The following is a 10,392-nucleotide window of genomic DNA, read 5'->3' as shown; positions in this document are numbered from 1 at the left end:
TCACACCAGATGGTTAGTGGTGCCATTGCTGTTGTTCAGCTGTTCAGTTGTATCCAACTCTGTGATCCTATATAGGATTTTCTTGGTAAAGATACCAGAGTGGTTTAATCCTTCTCCAGTGCATTAAGGCAAATAGAAATTAAGTTACTTGTTCAAGCTCATACAGCTAGTGAGTGCCTAAGGCCACATTTAAACTCAGGTTTTCTTGACTCCCGACCCAGTGCTCTATCTGCTGAGCCACCTAGCCATTACAGGTTAGTATTTGCTGCTGTACTCTCCCTCACATACAAGTGGAATCTCTCCTACCCTTCTCTTACAAAAAACATGATAAATGTTCCAAATACCATATAGAAATCTAGTTCACATCCAGACTTCCTTTAGGTGTATTTTACTTTAGGCTGTAAATGTATTCCTAAAATGGGTGCAAATCAGGATTTTGTTGTCCTTGTGCAAATTGAATCAGATTTTAAAGATATGAGGAACTTTTTCTATTGAACCTTCTTAGGAATCATTTTGTATAGTGAAGATGTCCACAAATTTACATAATGTTTTCATATATCATATTTGATCAGAGTACAATCGTGCCAATCAAAAATGAAGTATAAGCATTACTGCTTTTACTTAAGAATCATCAAAGGGATAGATTTATAAGTAGCATGAAGGAAAGATGAGAAGTGATGAAGACTCTTAAGACTGGAGATAGAGAAGGAAATACAGATGACATTTAAATTCTGACCTAGGGGCAGCTGGGTGGTACGATGGATAAAGTACTGGCCCTGGATTCAGGAGGACCTGAGTTCAAATCTGGCCTCAGACATTTGACACTTACTAGCTGTGTGACCCTGGGCAAGTCACTTAACCCTCATTGCCCTACCAAAAAAAAATCAAGCATAAATTCTGACCTACAAGAAACAGATAATAGATCATATCTATTTATGTTGTCCATGTAGCTATTAGTATCATCAATGCTACGGAATGTAGAGTAGCTCAGGAGGTAGGTGCAAAGGAAACTTCAGAACCTAGCACTGCTCTAAAACTCTGGTCTTTGGTTTTGTGTGTGTGTGTTTTTTGTTTGTTTGGTTGGTTTTGGTGAGGCAATTGGGGTCAAGTGGCTTGCCCTGCGTCACACAGCTAGTAAGTGTCAAGTGTCTGAGGTCGGATTTGAACTCAGGTCCTCCTGAATCCAGGGCCGGTGCTTTATGCACTGCACCACCTAGCTGCCCCAACTCTGGTCTTTGTAATGGTGGGATTTAATGTCTAGAATATCAATCATCATTATACTAGAGAAGGATAAACTTGCTCCATAAAAAAAACAAATAATAAATTCCTTCCATATATTATACAGGTTGACCCCTGAGCCTCTGTTAGCATTTTGTAAACAATCTCATATATTACAATATACCAAAGAGATAATGAAATGTTTTCTTTTCCATTTGGCTTAAATACAGGTGGCAATTTTAGAGTTCTTGAGCAGTTTTATAATTGCAACTCCCCAGCACCCCCTGCTGTTGATATATAACTTTGCAGTTCTTGAGGATTCCTTTCAATAGTAGCTACTAAAGGATTAGACGAAGAAAAAGCAGAAGAAATGTTTAAAAACACTATTTTCATGTGAAACTTTAATAGTAGTTAATGTTACTAGTAGTAAACAGTAACAATGAGACAGGGAATAGGGATGTCACCAAAGGATGTATTGAATTGTTTTTTAGCTTTTTCCACATACATGCATGTTACACTGGAAGAATATATTTTTACCAGTGCTATTAATAGAATAAATGTATAATGTATCTCCTTAGAGATTAAATTTTGTTAAGTAAGAGGGAGAGATAAATCAACAATTTGCTTTAGAAATAGGAACCATTGATGTTGACCTCTAGGGTCCCAGGAAGGAAGGTCCTTGAAAACACCTCAGACTCAGCATTATGCTTAAGAGGCCTGTCCTATTCAACTTGAGATTAGAAAATGAGTGGCAACATTAAATTTGAAAGGTTGTTAATTTATTAATTATTAGCACCTCAGAATTCTTGTGTCCAAGGTCCCAGAACCACTTAATTTAACTCCAATAAGAACTTGATGGCATATAAAATAGAAAGTACATTGTTAGAACTTGGAACAATTCCTCACTTGGGGGGGGTGCTGAGGCAATTGGGGTTAAGTGACTTGCCCAGGGTCACACAGCTAGTAAGTGTCAAGTGTCTGAGGCCAGATTTGAACTCAGGTCCTCTTGACTCCAGGGCTGGTGCTCTATCCACTGCACCACCTAGCTGCCTCTGCCCCCTTACTTTTAATAGAATATGAATACCGCTTTTCTTTTTTTAGGAATTTTCCTTGCCAAAAAAATTTACTACACCAATAGGATATGTAAGGCAAATTTCAAGATCTATTCCTATATTATCATCTTCCTGATAGCCTTTGCCATAAGTTTTTACCTGCTGCTGAAGGTCATAGGGGTAGATCTCCTGTGGTCATCGGGAATGGCCAAGAAGTAGTTAAATATCTACACAACTTCCTTTGCCAGCCTCTTCAGCGTTGTAAGCATCTTATTTGAATTAGGGTTAGTCCTACATTCTCAGTTGTACAAGAATGACAAAAGAATACAAAGACTGCAGAACTGCTTCTATGTATGCAGCATGGTGGCATCAATGACCTTTGTGCAAGTGTTAGACCTCCGGAAAACATCATCCTACAACATGCTATTGTTTTGCATATTGTCTTTCTGTGAGTATGCTGCCATATCTGTGCTGGTAGTTGGGATAAGCCCTTTCTGCATGGTCTACATCCTGAGATTGTAGGTAAAAGGTTTGTTAGGAGAAGAGGTATTAGATCTATCCATTTCTCCTGTGGTGAGTACCTTTTCTTTTATTCAGCATACATATTTGTTCATCCTATGGTGCTCATGTACTTGAAAAGAGAATTTTCTTGTGTGACCCTGGGCAAGTCACTTAACCTCAATTGCCTCACCAAAAAAGAGAGAGAGAGAGAGAATTTTCTTTTACTGTTCAAATGAGAACATCCCAAAATAATTACTAGAGAGAGCCTTTTAAAGGACTCTGAACACAGGACAGCCTAAATGTATAAAGGTTGGTTGAGTGGAATGGAAGGAAAGGGAAATTCTCATTCACAAAAGAATAGATTAATTCCATCTTTTTTTTAAAGCCACACAATATTCACATTGATGTTTTTTAAATTGATAAGAATGTCATAAACAGAGCAATGACAAAGTTATTGGATGATCTATCAGGGATTTTGAAAGGGTTGATATAAATTGAAGAGATAAGATGTCACTGTGATTTTTTTTCTAGTCAAGTTCTCGGCATGGAAATCCCACAGGTAAATAATGTATGAATTGGGCTTGTTTTCTTAAATATTTAAGTTCTCCCAAAGGTCCCAGGATTTATTAGCAGAGTTACTCATGTAGGGTATGTAAAACAGAGTACATATATATCCCTTTGTGAAAAGAGGGAACTCTCTTTCCCAAAGAATACGTATCATCCTTTATAATTGGACTTTATTAAAATTATGCATTCATTAAAGATGTTTAGCTATAGGTTCGGTCAAGTTCTAGGAAAAATATTTGGAAATGTTCAATAAAACTTTCTGAGATATACAAACTATTCACTAAGAAATGTCAAGATTTTTTTCTCATCATCAAATTAGGCTCTGATGTTATGCATCTTATTATTAAGGAAACCACTTTGGAATTTTGATCTAGCATAATATCCACTCATGACTAAAGAGTGTAGTGAGACTGCAGTGGGTACTGTCACACATACAACAGCTGTCTAGAATTTAGTGTCTTGGCTCTAACTCTATTTTTCATTTATTAGTACTTGGAAACTAACATTTGTAGTACATACACATATGATTCTGAGATTCTCTGAAAATTAAATAAAACATCTTGCCATAATCCTTCCTGATGATCTATATCCATGAGCAATTAACAAGACCCTTTTTTTTTTTTTTTGGTGAGGCAATTAGGGTTAAGTAACTTGCCCAGGGTCACACATCTAGTGTGTTAAGTGTCTGAGGCCAGGTTTGAACTCAGGTCCTCCTGACTCCAGGGCCAGTGCTCTATCCACTGCACCACCTAGCTGCCGCAACAAGACCCTTTTGACACTTGAATTTCTAAATTCCTTTGGGATGGTATCTGACCTAAGGTCTGGCTTATACTAATTTCTGCTTTATAACAAATATAATTACAGAAATCTTCCTGTGTATGCATGTGGGGATGTACATATCAATAAGTTTATTTTAAAAAAACATAGCAAATACAATTCTTATTTATGAAATAAAGTGTTAGTGATTTAAAAACAGCTTATATCTGGTCTACTTTTCATTTCCTTTCATTATTCTGATGGATCTTAGGAAGTGCTGAAGAAAATTTTACAGATAACCTACCTGTTTCTGGTAATTTTTTTAAAATCATAAAACTGCCTAAATCTAATTAGAAAGCAAAAATAAAGAGGCAAAGTAAAAATAGAATCTACCAGTCACCACTTGAATGGAGCTGGAGAAAAACATGGAAGTGTGCTGATTAATTGAAACCACTACAAGTTTATGTTACATGATCTCAACTGAGTCCTTACTGCAGCAAGGAAATACTCACCAATTGATGCACTGCTCCACTCTCTGGTGACTATTTCAAGCCTCTTCATCCTTTCTGAAGCCTTCAATGGAATTTTCCATTCCCAATCTCTCAACTGAGGACCTTGCCTCATACTTAACTGAAAATTTTGCCAAGAGCTCTCTTTTATTCCTGGGGACAGCTAGTTGAATAGAATGCTGAGCCTGGAGTCAGGAAGACTTGTCTTTCTGAGTTTAAATCTGGCCTTAGACATTTTTTTTACCCTGGCCAAGTCAACTTAACCCTGTTTGCCTCAGTTTCTTCATCTTTAAAATGAGCTGGAGAAAGAAATGACAAACCACTCTAGTATCTTTGCCAAGAAAACCCCAACTGGGCCATGAAGAGTTGGACACAAATGAAAACAGCCTAACAACTGAATTCTCTCAAGACACTGCTCCTTCCTTGTTTTCCTACCTTTCAGACTAGTGAGCAATCTCCTTTTCTGAATCTTCATCCAAATTATGCCCACTAACTTTGAGTGTTCCCCAAATATCTGTCCTTGGCCTTCTCTTCTTCCTCTATACTATCTTGCTTGGTGATCTCTTATCAGCTCCCATGGATTCAGTTATCTCTATGAAGATGATTCTCAGATTTGTCCAGCCCTAACTTTTATTCTGATCTCCAACTGACATATTACACCCCACACAAAATGAAACCACTATCAAATCCTGTCCTTTCTACTTTCACACTGGCACTCGAGTATGCACACATGCGCACACACACAGACACACATACACACACACTCTTTCCACTCACATAGTGACCACCATGTTGCATGTTCTCATTATTTCATGCATGGGCTATTACAATAGCTTGCTAGTTGGTCTCTCTGCTGCTAAGAAGTCTTCCCCACTCCATCATTCACTTAGCTGCTAAAGTGATTTTAAAGCACAGATCTGAACATATCATTTCCCTATCCAATAAACTCCAGTGCCACCCTACAACTTCCAAGATCAAATATAAAATCTTCTGTTTTACTTTTCAGGCCCTTCACAATTTGGCTCCTTCCTACCATTCCAATCTTTTTATATTTTGCTCTTTATATACTCTATGATCCAGTGACATTAACCTTCTTTCTGTTTATTGTGCCTTTTTATTATTTTTTAAAATTCAATTTTCACTTCCAGATTTTCTCCCTCTTCCTTTACTTTCCTTCACTCATTGAGAAAGCAAGAAAAATAGAACCTGTTACAAATATTTATAGTCATATAAAACAAATTTCCATATTAGCCATGCTCTTCCCAAAAAGAGTAAGAAAAGAAAATATATTTCAGTCTGCAATCTTTAGTTCATCAGTTCTCTGTCTGGAGATGGAAAGCATGTTTCATTATGAGCCATTTGGAATTTTGTTTTGTCAATGTGTTTATCAGAATTACCAAGTCTTTCAAATCTTTACAATATTATTGTTATTGTATAAATTATTTTCTTGGTTCTTCTCACTTCATTTTGTATCTTTTCAAAAAAGTCTTCTCGGGCAGCTAGGTGGTGCAGTGGATAAGCACTGGCCCTGGAGTGAGGAGTACCTGAGTTCAAATCTGGCCTCAGATACTTAACACTTACTAGCTGTGTGACCCTGGGCAAGTCACTTAACCCCAATTGCCTGACCTAAAAAAAAAACAACCAAACAAACAAAAAAGTCTTCTCAGGTTTTTCTGAAACCATCCCTTGTTCATTTTTTACAGCATAATATCATTCCATTCCATTCATATACCATTACTTCTTTAGTCCCTCCCTAGTTGATGGGCAATTGCCCAGTTTCCATTTCTTTGCAAATATAAAAGGAGCTGCTATAAATAGTTTTGTACATATGGGTTCTTTTCCTCTTTCTTTGATCTATTCGAAGTTTAGACCCAGTATAACTGGGTCAAAGTGTATGTTCAGCTTAATAGCTTTTGGTACAGAGTTCCACATTGCTTTCCAGAATATTTGGAATAGTAAAGAGTTCCACTAAAGTGCATTAATGTATTTATTGACCCCCACATGCTCTCTATCATTTGCAATTTTCCCTTTTTGTCATAATAGCTAATCTGATGGGTATGAAATGGTACTTCAGAGTTGTTTTAATATGTATGTCTCTAATTCTTTGTGATTTAGAGTATTTTTTTAATGTGGCTACTCATAGCTTTGATTTTTTTCCCCTCTAAAACTGCCTGTTCATAGCTTTTTACCATTTATCATTTGGGGAATGGTTCTTATTCTTGTAAATTTGACTAAGTTCCCTATACATTTTAAAAATGAGACTCTTATCAAAGAAACTTGATGCAAAGATTCCCCCCCAAAAAAATTCCCTACTTTTTTCTAATTTTAGCTGCATTGTATTATTTGTGCAAAAACATTTTAATTTTATGTAATCAAAATTATCTATTTTCTCTCTTATGAACCTCTATATATATTGTTTGGTTATGAACTCTTCCTCCATTCATAGATCTAACAGATAATCTTTGATATTTGCTATATCACCTTTTTTGTCTAAATTATAAACTCAGTTTGAGCATAGCTTGGTATGTAATGTGAGATGTTGGTCTCTGGTTTCTGTTAGATAAAAGCTACTTAAACTGTGGTCTCAACATTGCATAACTGAATGTGGGGATCATGAAAAATTTGACAACAGTAAAAGGTTATATATACCTATTTTATATGCCTCTATACCCCGAGATCACATAAAAAATTTTAGGGTGAAAAGGGGTCACAAGTAGAAAAAGTTTAAGAAGTCATGTGCTAGATTACTTTCCATTCCCCCCCCCAATTTTTTTTTTCCAAATAGTGAGTTCTTACTGCAGTAGTTGGGATCTTTAGGATCAAATATAGGTTACTACTCTCATTTGCGCCTGTATATTGTGCATATAATCTATTACACTGATCAACCTCTCTATATCTTACCCTTTACCAAATTGTTTTGACTATTACAACTTTGTAGTATAGTTTGAGATCTAGTACTGTTAGTCTACCTTCCCATTTTTTCAGTGATTCTCTTAATATTCTTGACCTTTTGTTCTTTAAGATAAATATTGTTGGGGCAGCTAGGTGGCATAGTGGATAGACCACCAGCCCTGGAGTCAGGAGTACCTGAGTTCAAATCCGGCCTCAGACACTTGACACTTCAGATACCATCAGTTCTTTCTCTGTAGATGGATTGCAATTTTCATAAGTACTTTAGGGCTATACTGGAAATTATTGCTGAAAATAATAACCACATGCTTACCAGCAGATCATCTTACACTATTGCGGTTATTTTGTATACAGTACATTTCACTCTGCTTCAGACATTTGACACTTACTAGCTGTGTAATCCCGGGAGAATCACTTAACCCTCATTACACCACAAAAAAACCGCTGAAAACCCAAAATAAATGAATGAATGAATAAATAAGTAGATGTATGGTTAATTAAATGAATGAATTAAAAAAACACACTAGAAAGCACAGGTATAAATGGAGCTTTCCTTAAAATAAGTAGTATCTAACTAAAATCAAGAGCAAGCATTTAACATTTCTGCTTTTTTGTATTTGTGAGATTTTTATAGCCTAATTTATGATCAGTTTTTGTAAAGATGCCATGCACATCTGGGAAATAGTTATACTCTTTTTTTCCCCATTCAATATTTGCCAGAGATCTATAATATTTAATTTTTCTAAAATTCTATTTAGCTCCTTAACTTCTTTGTAGTTTATTAATTCTCTGCCTTTTCACTGGGTGTCTGTGCCTGGAATGCTTTCCCTTGCCTTCACTTCCTTGCTTCAAGACTGAGCCTCAGATCCCACCTTCTTCAAGAAGACTTTCTCAATCTCAGTTCTACCTCTCCCTCACCCCAATGACAATGTCTTTCCTCTGAGAGAACCTCCTACTTATCTTTCATATATCTTTTATGTCCATACTTGTTTGTCTGTGGTCTCCTTCCACTTAAGAAAGCGACTGTGTTTTTGCCTTCTTTGTATTCCCAGTACTTAGCACAATGACTCCTACATAGTAAGGGACTAATAATGTTTGTTGATACCTCCTGAAAGAAACCCTAAGCTGAAAATATCCAGGAAAGTAATAGCCAAAATCCAGAGCTGCCAGGTCAAAGAAAAATACTGCAAAAAGCTGTAAAGATAGAGTTCAAGTACCAGAAAGCCACTATCAGGATCACATAAGATTAAGTTGCAGTTACAATAAAGGAGAAAAATTCTCCTCCTGGGGAAATTGAGAAAGTTATATCTCAGCAGGACCCCATTAACTTATCTCTTCTACCTCCAGTTGGAACACAGAGTCCAAATTTCCTTCTCTTTTATTTAGGCTATGAATCTTGTCTCGTAAGTAGTGCCAACTTGTTTGTTCTGGAAGAAGGCTAATTAGATTGGTATTCTCTCTTCCCCAAGGCATGTGATGTGTGAGGAAAAAAATAATTAGATATTAAAGATGTTTGGACCCAGAGTCACAACCTACAGTGACTTCTTTTCTCCTTTTTATTAAATCATGTTTGCAATCAGAAACTACTTTAATGATGTGCCTTTCAAGACTGGGAGAAGCATGTGACAACTATAACTATCTGTTACCTCCCCTGGCCATCAGCTTTATTGTCTGTTTTATTTCCCATTATGTATTAAGACCATTTCAGCTTTATAATCTGTTGTAAAAATCATTTTTACTGACATTACCCTAGAACGTTTCCCCCAAAGGATAAACTAGAATGGGGCTGGGTGTGTTTCCAACTTGACTCAGCTGCTCTTTTTCAGAGCATGAGAGGGGAGAGGTATGTGCTTATATTTGGGGACCATCTTGGGATGTTGACTGAACATGGCTAGTGCCTGGATGCTAGCATAAAGGTGCCAATCCTCATAGAAAGACACGTAAACAGAAGTTCTCTTCTTTTGTGCCCCCACATTTTCTTTCAAAAGGTCTAGAGCTAAATGTAGAACTAACACATAAAGACAGGTGTGTATACACCAACTAAGTGGTGATAGCCTCTGGCCTGTACTTGTGAGGTGTAGAGGGAAGATGTCTACTACCTTCATTTGCTACCCACTCTCAATACCAATTAATGAGGAGAACAAAAGTTTAGATAATAGGGAATATTGAATAATCTGAGTTCGGTTTTTTTTTTAACTTTGTAACAGAGACAAACAGAACAAACACATGTGCCCATATGAAGCCATTCAACTCTCCCGTCCTTGATTCCTCTCTTCCACTTTTCCATGTTTATCTGTGATGCAAATCCAGACTTAGCTCTACTGTCAACAGCTGGAAGCCAGAGTCACAATTCTGACTTCAGAGGGTGGAACTGAAAACACTGAGTTGAAATTGTAGAAGCAGATTTAGGTTCTATGTAAAGAAATATAATTTCTTTTTCTTTTTTTTTTTTTTAGTGAGGCAGTTGGGGTTAAGTGCCTTGCCCAGGGCCACACAGCTAGTAAGTGTTAATTGTCTGAGGCTGGATTTGAACTCAGGTACTCCTGACTCCAGGGCCGGTGCTCTATCCACTGTGCCACCTAGCCGCCCCAAGAAAAACTTTATAACAATTAGAACTGTCTAATACCTTATATGAGCTTCCCATCAAGGAAGGTTCCAATTTGGAGAAATTGGATTGTCTGATCACTGAGGTCCCTTCCAACTTTTGGATTCTGTGCATAATCCACGAATGAGTTAGTTGAGCAATACTACATGTGTCCTCTGCATGCTTTTGTGGCCATATTTACATGGCTTATAGTCCTACAGCAAAAAAAAAAAAAAATGAAAAATACTAATGGGAACAGATTGTGGGTCCTCTCATCTAGGCAGATCTACAGCTT

Source organism: Dromiciops gliroides, chromosome 4 (genome assembly GCF_019393635.1).
Source record: "Dromiciops gliroides isolate mDroGli1 chromosome 4, mDroGli1.pri, whole genome shotgun sequence".
NCBI classification, from domain to species: domain Eukaryota; kingdom Metazoa; phylum Chordata; class Mammalia; order Microbiotheria; family Microbiotheriidae; genus Dromiciops; species Dromiciops gliroides.
This window is presented reverse-complemented; position numbering follows the sequence as displayed.